Raw genomic sequence first — 14,586 nt, forward strand, 5'->3', positions numbered from 1 at the left:
TTCATAATGCTTTCGGAAGTTTAGGAGGAGGCAAGAGCCAGTGAAATGAGGATGTGTTTTATTGTCAAATACTCAGGTTCAAACCCAAGCTCTTCCCTGTACTGCTCATATAAGCGAGTTTGGACCCCTTCCTTCCTTCCTTGCTTCCTTGTCAGATGTCTGTCAAGGGCCTATAATATCCATGTCAAACAGGGAGCCGGGAGCCGAGAACATACCAGTTAACTCCATGGTCCCAGCCTTCCTAGACTTCCTAGACTTCCTTCAGTCTGATGGATAATGCAGACCATGAAGCAGGTAGTTATGACATAGTTGGAGAAGGGCTGTGGTAGGGGGTGGGGTGGGGAGCGCCCCAGATGCGGTGGGAGCACCTCGAGCTTCTCTGGCACAGCAGCTGCTCCCCCCAGGCTAGCGCCGTCATGTCAAATAAATACTGGGTTTTGAAGGCTTCGTCCAAAAAAAAAAAAAAAAAAAAAGTTAAGTATTTAGCTATTAAATTAACTATTTCAAAGTATTTGAATTTTATTTAAAGTTGTTTAAAATTATTTGAAGTATTTAAGTGTTTAGTTATTAAGTAGTTAATACCTTTTATATTAATTACATGTGAAAATGATAATATCTGGGAAATTTTGAGTTAACGAAAATATTTTATTCAAGTTCATGCATCTGTTCCCTTTTGCCCTTTCATGTGGTTGCTAGAAAATGTAAGCTTACATATGTGGCCCTGTTATATTTCTATTGAGCAGCTTTGCTCTGCAAGAATAAGAACATGGGATGGTATTTCCTAGCTTAGCACAATGGTCTGAGATCACTTGCCATGTGACCTCCGCAGGAAGGCACGCGAGAGATGAGTAACATGTTCTCTCCCTTCTCATGACATGTCAGGGGCCACTGTTCACTGCAGGACCCTTGGCACTCTAATAATATGGAGAGGGTGTTTGGTGACAGCTACAGAGCTTCTGGTTCGACCTTCTTGAGGATTCCTTAGTCTTTGGGTCCAATATCTTGACACATAACTCTCCAAATCCTTCCTCCCCTTCCCCACCCCGTAAAAAGCAGGGCTAGCGATCAAATGAAATAGATGTTGCTTAATGCCATGCCCATAGCCACCTTTGCTTTTCTTTATTGTAGCAAAGGAAAACCATGTGAAATATCTGGAGTGAAATCTGATGTCCGGTATAGTCATTGGATTAAAGGAGAAGACTCTTTGGACTAACGGTAAGGTCTTTTTCTACATTAGATTCACGAAACTGGGAGAAGTCTTGGGAATGGACTAGTCCAATTCAGATGCCCGCTTCTGGGAAAGTGAGGCTCTGAGAGGCTAAGTGGCTTGTCTAGGGCAGCAGAGCCTGCAGAAGTAGGTGGGTTTGGAACCAGTCTTCCCCCAACCCCCAACATGCCACACCATGTTGTCCATTCTTCTCTGAGATGCTCCCTTTCCAGCTCCTTTCTCCTTCCTTGTTTGGTCCTTCATCCTCTTCGGCTGCATTTTCTCATTGATCCATTGTCTTCCCTTTAATATACGGGGTGGCAGAAGTGGGAGTCAAAAAGATCTAGACAAGTTCAGGGATGGGCAGAAATTAACAAAACAAAATGGAACAGAAAAAAAGATTTTTTTAAAAAAAGATTTTATTTATTTATTTGACACAGGAGAGAGAGAGAGAGAGAGAGAGAGAGAGAGAGAGAAAGAGAGAGGGAGCGCGCGCCCAAGTAGGCTGGGGCTAGATCCCAGGACTCTGGGATCATAATCTGAGCTGAAGGCACACACTTCACCAACTGAGCCACCCAGGCGCCCTGAAAAAGACTCTGAATAGACACTAACAAATGAAGCCGAGGAGGCTTTCTTGGCCTTAACAAAAGTTATAGTGTAAAGGCATCATGGGTGTGTATGGAGGGTTCGGAACCACAGGCTCAGGGCATGAGGCCTGGCCCATGTGGCTTTGGAAAAACCTTAGCTTCCTCATCTTTTTTTTTTTTTTTTTTAAGATTTTATTTATTTATTTGTCGGAGAGAGAGAGAGCACAGGCAGACAGAATGGCAGGCAGAGTGTCAGGCAGAGTCAGAGGGAGAAGCAGGCTCCCTGCCGAGCAAGGAGCCCAATGTGGGACTCGATCCCAGTACACTGGGATCATGACCTGAGCTGAAGGCAGCTGCTTAACCAACTGAGCCACCCAGGCGTCCCTAGCTTCCTCATCTTTAACCACCCTCCCCTAGCTGTGCTGAAGAGCAAACAAGGCCGTGTTTCCGAAGGGACTTGGGGATCAGTAAAGCACCACCCCAGCAGCAGTGACTGGCCCTCACAGGAGGTGGGAGTTGACCTCTGTGAGAGCCATCAGGCTGCCAAGGAAAGCCAACGCAGAGCCTGGAGCCTGGAGCGCGGGGTGTGTCTCTGCCCGCTTCTGGGGCACTGCACTCTGCTCAGTTCTGGCAATCCCATTTTAAGAGGGACCTTGGCAACCTGTTGTTGTTCCAGAGAAAGTCGTAAGAATAGCTTAGGGTCTGAGCGTCATGACATATAATGGGTGATTTAAAGATTCAGGGGATGTTTGGTCTGGAGGGGGAAAAAAAAAGAGGACGGGGTTGCTGTTCTGAGATAAATGCGCGCTGTCCTGCTGCAGGGGTACGGTGGTTGCTAGGGGCCAAGCCGGGGCCCGGGCTTGGGAGTCCATGGGAGGCAGACTTGGGTGTAATAGGAGCCTACCTAAGGCTCAGAGATCTTCTGGAGGGGCTCCCTGGAAAGGAGGTAGGCTGCCCACCCAGGGTAGTCTAGAGGCAGAGGTGGCCGTGCACAGGACAGGGACCATAGAGCTGAGACCCGCTCTGGCTGAGAGGTCAGACTCAGTTCTCTCTGCGAGCCCTCCAGTCCGAGACCACCATTTCTCCTTCGAATCTCTCCCGTTTTTCTTTCTGCACTTCCTTACCACGTTGACTCTCTTTGACTTTCTGCTCCCTCTGTGAATGGCTTGAAGATTTTAGATTCAGAAATAGTTCGGTAATAATTGATAGTCTGGTTTAATGGAAAGTAGGAGGGAAGAACATCTAAAAACAAAGGCAGTTTTGTTACTTTTAAAGGCATACAGTAACCTGTTAAGTGGGGGAAGGAGCAGGAACACGGTCACATGTGTTAGAAAATCTTGTAAAGGCTAAGGCAAATCGCTTATTTTTCACTATTGTTTAAAATGCAAACACAACTGCTAAGGGCCTTTGTTCCTGAATGGACCAGAATTTTCCTTGTTTACCCAATTCTTTCCCTAGCTATGGAGACTGGTGAGTGTTACAGCGGGGCGGGTGAGACCGTAGCTGAATGTCCCCAGTTGAGTGGCCGTGGAGCTATTTCCAGAATTTCGTCCTGTCCCCAGTAGCAATGATGCCTCCACCTCACAGCGCCCCACCTCAAACATCCCCACCGTTATTTCAGAAACCTCCACCTAGACTCCAGGGCACAAAATAGAATTCGGCAGATCCAGGTAGAAAGGGGAGGGAGTGGGTAGGAGTGAGTAACATTTTGGTGAGGTTCCCTGAGGCCAGAGTCCTTGCCCAGCCCTGAGGATGACAGCAGGGACCCAGAGAAGACAGACTTCAGGACCTGAGTTCTGGGTCTTTTGGAACACTGTCGGCCACTTGTGGCAGGAAGAACCTGGAGAGGCAAGCCAATGGCTCTTTGGCTCCCGAGACTGGCCAGTCAGGCCAGGCTGGCCAGGGCAATGGGGGTTGCAAAGGCAGCGGAGGCCGATGACCAGCCGCTGGGCAACCACGGCCTCCTCCTCCGGAGGCTGCCGCACCATCGTAGGCCCCTATCCTGTAGGCTGCCAGGTTGAGACCCTGCCTCCTTGCCTAACCCCGCCTGGGTGTGACTTGGAAGCCTTGGCTGGAGACGGCTCAACCTAGAGCCGAGCTGATGGACCTGTTGTTGGCATCTTTGGTCTGGGGTGAGGGGTCAACCCACTCTGATGTGCAGTCCACAGCCTCACTTCTTCCCACATCTGTCTCCTCTCCGGGTCTCTCCTGTCTCACGGCGTTCTTCCGCAGGCTCTGGTTTCTGAGCTCTCCTGAAATGCTGGCTTGGCTCAGTCCTCTCAGACAGGTCCTGCCCTCCCCGCAGGTTGCGGCACGGTGAGTGTGAGGGTCTATAGACCGACCCAGATTTGAGGGTCCTACTCTCAGAGCCCAGGATTCAGGAGGTCTGAAAGGGCCACAGATCCAGACCTCAGGTGTTTCTGATGTTAGCAGTCCCTGCCCCCCGCCCCCCTTGGAGAAATACTGGTTTAGAGGAAAGAGTGAGAATTTTGGGATTTGAGAGAAGAACTGGGTTACTTATTATGTTACTTGTTGAGCAAGTTAATGACCCTTTCTGAGCCTTGGTTTCCTAATCTGTAAAATGGCTCATTACTTCATAGGGGAGTTTTCACATATCAATGAAATGAAGACTTTGAAATGTCTAATAAAGGCTTATTTAATAGGATTTTCAGCTTCCTCTCCCCATCCTGCAATACCAGGAAAGGGGCGACAAAAATTTTCCCTTCTTCCCAGTTCTGGCCTATCAGTGGAACCCCTGGCAGTGGGCACCAGTGAAATGCCACGGAACAGTGTAGAGGAGCCTGCTTGTCTCCAGTGCCCTGTGGCTGATCAGCCGATCCCGATTTCTCAAGCAATGGCTTGAAAAGAAACCACCAGGAGGTCAGGGGTCAGCTGTCCGCTGTCATGTTTATTTGTAGTAAACTGCAGAGGGAAGACACACATACACACAGTACATTACAGAAGAAGTCCACGGCACTCTGGCAGGCGGACAGGCAGGCTTGAGCAGGCAACCACCGCGACAGAGAAGCGTATCTACGGGCGGAGGAGGCAGTGGAGATGGACGAGTAAGGAACAAAGATTCTGGACCCTGGCACTGTGCCAGCCAGTCACTGCCTCCGTCTTGGCAGGTGAGTCTGCGTTTATGGGTCGCAGGTGAGGTGTGTTAGGACCTTTAGCTTCAACCTATGCCCAGGGTGACCCCCAAACACTGAGGTCTAGCTAAGTTCTCTAAAAGGAAATGGTGCTTTTCCATGGGTGGGAATGGAGTCTCTCTGAACACATGGGCAATGAGAAAGGGTAAAATAGGTTTGAGCCACAGAAGGGAAAATGTTTACACGTCAGGGATTAAGTATGTGTGTTTGTATATGTCTGTGTGCGTGTGTGTAAACGTGGAGGGCTTCTCAAAGAGTTTCTTTGTAAGGTTCTTTTTTTTTTTTTCATGTTGGTCCCCCAAATCAGCTGGATTTCTGAGCATGATCAATCCGTAAGAGGGAAGGGAAGATTCTTTAAAGGGCTAAGGGTAGCCCTCCAGAATAGCAGGGCTGGGGGAAGCCTTGGGCCTGGTGGAAGACCCAGAAGAACAAGGACCATGCCCCCTCTCCCATGGCCGCAGCGTTTACTCCAGGTAAAGGCAAGATCGTTGAAAAGGGAAAGTCTTTAGAGGCCCCTTGTTTGATAGATGGAGAAAGAGAGGTCCCAGAAGGACATGTCCAAGGCCACGTGGCTGAGACAGCGCTGTGGCCCACTCCCCATGTTGCTCTTGTTTCCCAGGCAGGGTTTCATCTCGGATCATCCTGGCACGTGGGATAGCTCCTTCCACAGCCGCCTCTATGGAACAGTGGCCAGACTTTTCCCAGATAGAAAGGTCTAACTTGTTTCCTGCAGAGAGAGAAAAGCATCTGTCAGAACCCCTCTAGTAGTGGCTCCTTTGGGACTATGCTTACTGGCTAACAATAACACTTGCCCAGAGATACCTACCAGGAGTGGAGACTGATAGTACAAGAGGCACAAAAGGTTACTTGTTCCCATTCTGTGGAAGAGGGCAGCTGTGCTAGAAGCTGGGTCAGCAACTTGCCGTTAGACCCTCTTCTCTTTAGTTGGATCTCCTGCCTCTTGCCATCTGAAGAAAGGAAGAAAGAAAATTCTGTAGGTCTTACAATCTGCCTCCTTGCCTGGTGACCTACTCTCTAGGCACACTGCCTCCATCAAGAGTGTGAGTCATCTCGGCAGGTTCACACAGATCCAAAAGGGCTATCAGGCCCTGTCCAAGGGTAGACCTGGCTTGCCTCCTTCCCAGAGGCTGGGAAAAATGACTCTGGAGAGGAATTCTGTATATGGTCACATTGGAACCAAGGTTGAATGACGCCCGTTTGAAACTCAACTACGATCAACAGACCACAGACTTTGTACTCCACAAAGCGTGCAAGGCTGAACTCGAGGACATCGAAGGGAGAGCCTTTCCAGCAACAGGGGGTTGATTCCCGAACTTTCTGCTCAGTGGACTTTTTGTGTTAACTGAGATAGTTGATCCAAAATGGCAACTCCAGTAGGATTACGCTTGTGGGTTATTGCTTAGTCTGTTTTTGTTGATTTCAGAGAAGTCACACCCACCTCTCTGCCCTGGCCTCCGGTCCTCCCTTTGTTCCTGATTCTGTTGTTTTCATAATGAAGCTAATACTCTCTGGTCTGGGATATTCAGCTATGTTGCTTTCGTTAAACTTCCCAATGGTTCTCTATCCAAAAAGGTGCTCTATGCCTGAGATGTGACTCAAAAGGGAAAAAGAAAAAGAAGAGTAGTACCGAACAGAGGGGTTTCAGTTAGACATTGGAGATCATTTCTGGATGGGAGAAGCTGTGAGACACTCAAATTACATCCTGAAATCAAGCTCTGGACTATGTTCTCTGATCTTCCCTGGGCTTTTTCAGCACAGCCTTGCCTGGAGATAACAAAGTGGGCAAGTGTCCCCTTAAGATCCCTGTGATCCTCTGATTTTATGTATGAAAACTCTAAAAATAGTATCATAGGAGAAAAGGGAAGAGAAACATCACAAGAATAAAAGAAGAAAAGGTGGAAGAAGTAGGCATTGGGGGTGGATGGAAGTTGGGAAAAGCAGAACGCAATGGGAAATGGTGGAGAAAAAGCAAGAGAACTGCGTTGAAACAGGTTAAAGACCCTTCTAGTGCCTGGCAAATAGACATTGGTTAATAACAATATTTATTGATGGATAAATGAACAAATGTATGAACCACCCTCTCCGGCCCCATCTCACAGGTGGGAAAGCTGAGACATAATCTGACACTTGCCCATGTCCCTACCACTCCTTGGTGCCAGGCAGGAAATGGTGCTGGCCCCAGGAGAGGAGCAGAGGAAGAAGAGGGCATATCCCTACTTGCCTATGGGTACACCCTGGGTCATGGCCTGTGAGGCTCAAGGAGGAGAATGAGGAGCCCCGGGCTGAGTTTCTCTGTCTTGTCTGGCACTGCCCTGAGCGGCCCAGGCCTGGAGTGACTGGGGGCAGAAGGGAGCCCATCACTGCCAAGGGCACCCACTCCTCCCCCTCCTTTTCTTCCTTCAGTGGCAGGAGAAGAGCCAAGTTCCTTCTCCTCTTGGGAGCTATGTAAAACATTCCCTGACTTTGGATTTTGGTTTCATGGCCTTCCCTTTCTCTCTCTCTCTACCCCCTTCTCTTTGAGTTTCCACAGTGCACTTCCCCCAAATTCCCCCAAAGTTTCTTTCCTCCCTCAAGACAACGGCATCTGGGAGAGGAAGGGAGTTGTCACCAAGTCATCGGGAGGCAGGATCAATTTCCTGTGATGGGAACACTTGAAAGACCTCCATAAATGTTCTGTTTCTTCCTCTGGAGGAAGAGGAGGATTTCCATCTTATTTTGTCTCTCTCTGCCCTAGACCTTGCTCGCAAACATCTCAGAAGGGACATCAGAGAGGGAGTCCTCTTAGATGTCAAGGCAGCTTTGGCCCTTATAGCTCTCACTGCTCCTCCGGGGTGAATGAAAGCGTATAGGCTCCTCAGAGACAGAAGCTGAGAGAAGGGATAGAGCCAGTGTGAAGGGGCTTGACACATGCCGGTGGATTCCGTCCTTTAAATACTATTTCTGCCCCTTGGGAAAAGTCCACCAATTTGAATCACTGGGATTTGGGAGGGAACACTGTGCTTCCTTCTCCCTGCTACAAAACCACTACTGAACAGGAGTACAAATCAGCCTCTCTGTTCTGAGGAGATAGAGAAGAGAAAAATCACATTGCCTAGACAAGGCAAATGCGAGCATGCTCCTGGGGAAGGCCTGCCAAGAGCTCTTATATAAGCTCCAATGAGCTCATGTGTTTTCTCACCCATCAGCGGATCTTGGGCTTGGGCTTCGGGGCCCGGGGTGAGGCTGGAGGAGGGAGCTCAGGAGAGACTGTGTGCTTCCAAAGAGGGGGCGCTCTGGGAAGAAAACACGTTCCTACTCTCTGGAGGGTGGAAAGGATTTTCATCGCCGAGTCAGTCAACAGAGACTTGCCTTCCTTATGGCAGCAATGTCATGGAGAAAGAAGGTGGTGCTTGTTCTTATGAACCCCATGGTGTGGGGAAGGGGGTAGTGGGGTGGGGTGCTTCATGAGTCAAGAGGTAAATGTGCCCTGAGGGTATGGATAAGGAAGCTTTTCCATCGGATGCGTGAAAAGCCAAATGCGTGCTCAGTTAGGTCCACCAGCCACAGACTGGGTATCAGGCCTTGGTCTCCAGTTGTTGAGGCCACCTAGGCTGTTTTGAATAGGAAACGAATTTCATTTATTGACAGAGACAGGCTGAACATTCTGGAACCTGCTGTCACTCATTCTGCCTGCTTCTCTTTTGTTCGGCAGAGTCACTGAGCCAGCAGACCTTTGCAAGCAAACTACCCAACCACCTTGCCCGCCATCTTGTCTACAACATCCGCAGTTCGCCTGCCCTGACCCCAGCAACAAAGCACAGAGCAAGTGTGCCTACTGAAGATGATATCTTACCTCGCCTAAGTGAGCCAGCGCTTCTCAACCAAGCTTCCCAGACGTTCTCCTGGGAGTTGATGTACTTCCCGTTCAGTTATGCCCCAGTGGAGGGGGAGGGCCTGTCTGTGCATCTCAGCAGCTTACCACCACCTGCCACCCTGCTGGGTCTAGTGCCTTGCTCATCACATGGTGGGGGCAAAAACCACAATGGTCTTTTCTATGACTAAAGGAATCTGCTGATAGGATGTTTTACTGTTTTACCTGTGCCCAGTCATTCTGTCATTACCAACGTTTTAAACAATTTTTCTTTCAAAAATAAGAACATGCAGTGTTCATGTAAATTTCTACCTCCACACAAGTGCTTTGTGTTTTCTCTCTGGCATCATTATTGTGTATAAGACTTCCCCACTTCCCCACTTTGTGTCTTTTGAAAATTTAGTTAATGTGCGGTTGCCTTTCCTCTCTCTGTATCAATCAGGAATGTTCTAAATACAGCTAAGACCTTCCTTGGGTTCCACCCAAAACTTACTCCTCATTAATTGTTAGAGCGATGTCCTGATTAACTTCTATTTGGGACTGAGAAATGACTGAGCTTATGAGAGCTCCCACACATCTTCTGACAGCAGTGCCTTTCCCACATAAGGAAGGATCCCCTATAATGATATATGTGTAAGTATTTTGGTGTGAGATGTCATGACATCTGTAATTTACTTTAAAATACTTCAGTTAAAAAAAAAATGAAACAAATATGGGAAGATGGTAACGACTGCTGAATCTGAGTGACAGGTATATATGTTCTCATTATACTCCTGGCTCTGCTTTTCTGTATGTTTGAAAATTTCCATAATAAAAAGAGATTATTCCCAGATATTCTAATTCAAGGAAGTGTATTTAACCTGGATGGCCATGGTGGGAAGCTTTAAGAGGCTGACAGGAAGAGGGAGGGAGGTGGGATTACTTTATCCTTTTTATCATTTTTAAATCATTATCATTTTTTATCATTTTATATTTATCCTTTTTTATCATTACTGACATGCCTGGTGGTAACAGAGTATGATAATAGAAAACCTCAAACAGCAATTTAATAATATCCCCTTTTATTCATCCCTTCCATGGACATTCGTTGCTCTGAGTTAAAAGATCTAGTTAGTTCTCAGTTCTTTTACCTCAAGGACTCAGGGAAAGAGGAAATATTTACCAAGAAAATTTTTCTTTTCTTGAAGATCATGCCATTTTCTGGTAACCAATTGGTACCAGTTTTCTTAAAAACTAAAAAAGACCAAAAAAAAAAAAGTTCATTAATTATTTTGAAACTACTAATGTTTAATCCCTCAACAGAAAATGCTCACTTTCTGGAGTCTTTTTCTGGATTGCCATTTACATTGCGAAGTTTAGAAATTAATTTCCTTTTGTCTTGTCTAAGGAAAAAAATTATTTCATTACCCCTCAACTTATATAATTCTTGTTAAGTTTCCATTTTTAAAAGGATTTTTGGGGGGTTTTTTGTTAAGGAAAAAGTTCAAAAAAATTTTTTGCATCATTCTAGAAGCAGTCTCTTTACCCCAAATTATGATTTACCCAACAGATTTTTAAAAGGATGTTTTGGAACTCTGTTCCACCTTTATGTATCAGTTACTGAATTCGGATGTTTGACTTCCTGACCTCATTTCACTTTCTCCTGGTCCTTAATATGGTCTCTGTGTCCTTTAAGGTGATCTTTCCTACTATGTGAACACCCTGATCTGGTGAGTTCTTTACCAGCTGCCATTGTTGACTGTCTGCTGTCTGAGCAAGGTCCTAGGACCAGGCCCAGCTGGCGCCTTGGAGAGAGGGCCTAAGAAGAAACGAGGGTAAGGTGCGCACGCACCTTCCACAGCCCAGATCCGCTCCTCCTCCATGGGCCTCTGCGGCTGTTTCCCACTCCAGCTTTGTGGACTCGGGTTTCCAGTATGACACGGAAGTCAGTGAGTTGTGCACATGGGCTTGGTTTGGGGTAGTTAATCCCTAACCCGGTGCTTGGAGCTCTGAGGAATCAGCAGTGGTCCTGCAGGCACAAGCCTGGCTTTGAAGAGGAATACTGACAGATCTGCCATGGGGAGATTTGCTCTGTTCCTCAGTTTCCTCGTCTGTTAAGTAGGGAACCATATGCCACCAACTTCATTAGAGTGCCTGTGATATTTAACAGTGGTCATCAAAGTAATAGGTTTGGGACCACACAATAAATGACAGTTATTTACTAGCAATTTCATTAATGCCTGGACATGCCCATCTTCCAATTAACTCAACTTTAAGCTGCCTTAAGAAAAAAAAAAAAAAGATCTGTCGGTCCTTTCTTTCATTTTTGAACTATAGTGCTCAGTTCCCTTGCCCAAATAAATCTAAAAAAATAAAAAAAAAACCGTTCTCCAGTTGTCTTTTCATCTCTTGAATCTGTACCTTATTATGCCGATCTCTTACTGTGTTGTAACTACACTTTTGCTGCCTTTTTAGTCTTTGTCCATTCTGACCCGATGGCTAAGAAGTAGATTGCAAATATTTCTATCTTTCTGTCCAAGTTGAATTTCATTTTTTTCTGAATCATGCAACTGCCCTCCATGTGACCTAGAAAGCCCTTTGATGATCCATATTTAGCTGTGTCCATCACTCAACAGATGTCTGGGTAGTTAGAGGCCCCCATGAGCTCCCTCTACATCCTGTGGTTTCAAGTTCCCAAGTTGTTAGTTAAAAAGCTTTCATCGCCTCTACCTCCCCTTCCCCTACCCATTCCAGGATAGAGGGGCAGATACCCAGTTTAGCTATTCATTCATTTAAGAAATATTTACTCATTACCTACTACATGCTTGGTACTGGGTTATACGTTCTCTTCTTTGCTTCCAACTTGCGTTTTCCTCATTTGGAACATTTAGAGTTGTCCTCATATTTTCTGATTATTTCTCTAGAATCTGTGCTGAGTATCCAATCATATGGTCTCTCTTAGCTGCAGGGCTTCCTGGTCCTTGGGAGACTTGAGGGCTTCCCTGCAAACTCTGGTGGCTTGCTGTAATGCACCTGTCACTGCAGCCACAGATCTCAGGATACGTGGGCTCCATTTAAGGGAGCTGAGCGAGCTGATGAGGCCGCAGGGCTCAGCTTGCCATTCTGCACCACAGGCATGAAGAATGAAGTGGTGGCCAGTGTGGATGCCCAGCAGGTTAAGCCGTTAATTTCCCAAACCCCTTGGTTCTCTGTGTCCCTGGTTTCCCACAGAGATCCCCATGAGGAAAGAGGCCTGTCTGCTTTTTGAGCTCTCTGGATCTTCCTATTAGATAGCTTCTCTTGGCATCTGAAAGGCAGCCTGCCATTCTGTTCTCCTGCGGAATACAGATGGCCCAGCCCACGCCTATCACTAATGAGGAGCACATGCAGAGCCTTCTTGCTGGAGGCTCCCTTCAACAACACCAGCCCTCCTTCCCTGTGCAGGCCAGTCACCGTTGACCATGGCATTTATGTCTGAGAAGGCTGCTTGCTGCTCTCCCACCCACGGAACTGAACAGAAAATCTATTAGGGAGCCCTGGGAGACGTTCCCATTCCACTAGAATTTGAAACATTGAAGATTAAGTTTTTGCTGCCAATCTGATTGCAAAGTTGAGGTTTGGGGTTCCAGCTGTCCATGGAGGCTGTTGAGTTTAAATATGAACAAGCACTGGAAGTTCTTTAGAAGGAACGTGGTTAGATGGCTATACAGAGGTAGACCTGATAGATCAATTTGCTAGCGCCATGTAACCTCACCCAGAATGATAGTAGGGTTGGGAACGGACAAGAATGTTAAAAGCACTGAAGTATAGTAGTAAAAGCATTCATTTTTGGTGAGACAAATCCATGTCAAGTTCTTAGCTGTTACTACTTACTATCTTTTTGACCTTGGACAAGGTACTTCACCTTTCAATGCACTAATTCCTTTATCTGTGAAATAAGTACAATGCCCATATCATAGGCTGTTCTGAGGATTAAATGGGACAGCACATGAAAAGACCTAAAAGACCTTGACATGGTGCCTTGTATCCAGTAAGCAATAAATGGGAATTCCCTTTCCTGTATCCTTTTCCTGTTTTCTCTCTGTAGCACAAAGTTGAAAGACATACTCCAGCATGATGGGACATCAAGGTGAGCTACAAACAATGGCTCCATGTGAAATTCTATACAATTCTGCTCTCTTGTTTTATCTAAAACTTGACTGTTATTTGAGATGTAGGATGGTTTCTTTTTTCTTGTTATTGCAAACCAGATGCAGGTCTGATATTTGTGACTAGAAGAGTTCCACACTGACAATATGGACCCCAATAGAAAGGCAGGACCTTTTTTTGTCTAAATACTCAACCTCATTCCTTTAACTCTCTAAGCTATTGAGGGGACATCACCACCACTAGCTGTCTGTGGAGGATGTCAATGATTCTAGTCAACCCTGCCATGTATTAGGTGTGGATTATCTGGTTAGTACCCACTGATCCAGAAATGTCTCTGGGAGTCATTTTCATTCTTTCAGAAAACAGGGGATACTGAGGTAACCCTTTCAAAAGGAAGTAACAGATATTGATTTAACATTATTGCTGACAAAAACAGTTTCAATAGCTTGTTGAACAAGGTAGATTGATCATTGCTTGTTCCCCACCCAACAAGGTCAAGACCCTTTCTGTAAGAGCGAGTAAACTGTTCACTCCCCTGGAAGGCAACCCCTTCCCTATTTGGCCAGTTCAAAAAGCAGGCATTACATTGAATTCAAATCAACCTCTCTAGAACTGTGCTGTTTAGACCTGGTTCTGTTCTTTGGAGCTACACAGATGAAGTCTGACCCCCGGCAGCTATGATGTGTCCCCAATCCCTCCTTTCCCACCCACTAACCCCCAGGGGGCAAAGAGTTCAGATCCTTAATTATTGCTTTAAGGCATGTAGAGGGGAAAAATAAAAATATTTAAACAGTCAATTAGAAGAAACTAAAGAGTGTCTTAAGACTGGAGACTCCTTGTCCTAGAGAAGTTCTTTTTGGAACATTATTGCTAAGGATGGTTACTTGTGTGTCCCTGTCTTTACTGAGAACAAAAAGAAGAAGTGGTGGGCATAAAGTAGTATTTCTATTCTAAAGATGTTGGAAAACAAATAAAGGACCCTATAATTCTTTACTGTGAATTCTTAGAGTTGAGCCTCTCTATGTCTCTCCTAGAAAGGGAGCTAGTACTTGATCAAAGAGCTCTGTTTTCATGGAACATTTTATAGCTACTAGCATTTTGTGAAACATGTCTTAGGAAGTTATGGTCTCAGATATGCTGTGGAGACTTAGACATTTGAAATAACTTCCTGATTGGTTATTGTTGAATCCTGAAAACTGGTGGCCAAGGAACACTATGAAGTTTCTTTCCTTGGAGTGTTGGTAGACTCTTCCTCCCTTCCCTCTCCCCTTGATATTAACATGAGGCACCCACTTGACTAGGGATATTAAGGTGCAGCCCTGGGACGTAGGGAAATCTGAAAGTCTAGATCCTTCCCAACCCCATGATTCTATTTTTATGAACACAATTGTGGTGTGTTCCACGGAAGGTACAACCTAGCTGGGACAGGAGGTAACTGAGGATTTTGGCCAAGAGGAGAGGGGGCTAGAGATGGGAGAAGTTGATGCAATTATTTTTGTCAGGAATTGGAACCAAAGCAGCAGGAGAGAGTAAGTTTTAAGACTCTCTGGCAAAGTAACTTCCTAATCTGTCACTGAGTATGTGTAAAAAAGTGATTAGTGGGTCTCTATATTTATCATGATTACTCACAAATATGTAATT

General features: G+C 46.1%; 1 protein-coding gene across 5 annotated transcripts in view; it reads right to left on the reverse strand.

The window, feature by feature from the left end:
- Positions 1–4,682: 4,682 nt before the first annotated feature.
- DGKG (diacylglycerol kinase gamma) overlaps positions 4,683–14,586 on the reverse strand; it is a 209,871-nt gene continuing 199,967 nt past the window's right edge. For all 5 annotated transcript variants that reach the window (XM_004745198.3, XM_013052598.2, XM_004745197.3 and 2 more), the window contains 2 exons: positions 5,773–5,914; positions 4,683–5,673 (listed from right to left, as the gene is read on the reverse strand). The gene's annotated coding sequence lies outside the window, so the exon portion shown is untranslated. The remainder of the gene's footprint in view (positions 5,674–5,772; positions 5,915–14,586) is intronic.

The sequence above is a fragment of the Mustela putorius genome, unplaced genomic scaffold, assembly GCF_011764305.1.
Source record: "Mustela putorius furo isolate JIRA1106 unplaced genomic scaffold, ASM1176430v1.1 tig00003834_pilon_pilon_pilon, whole genome shotgun sequence".
Classification (NCBI taxonomy): Eukaryota; Metazoa; Chordata; class Mammalia; order Carnivora; family Mustelidae; genus Mustela; species Mustela putorius.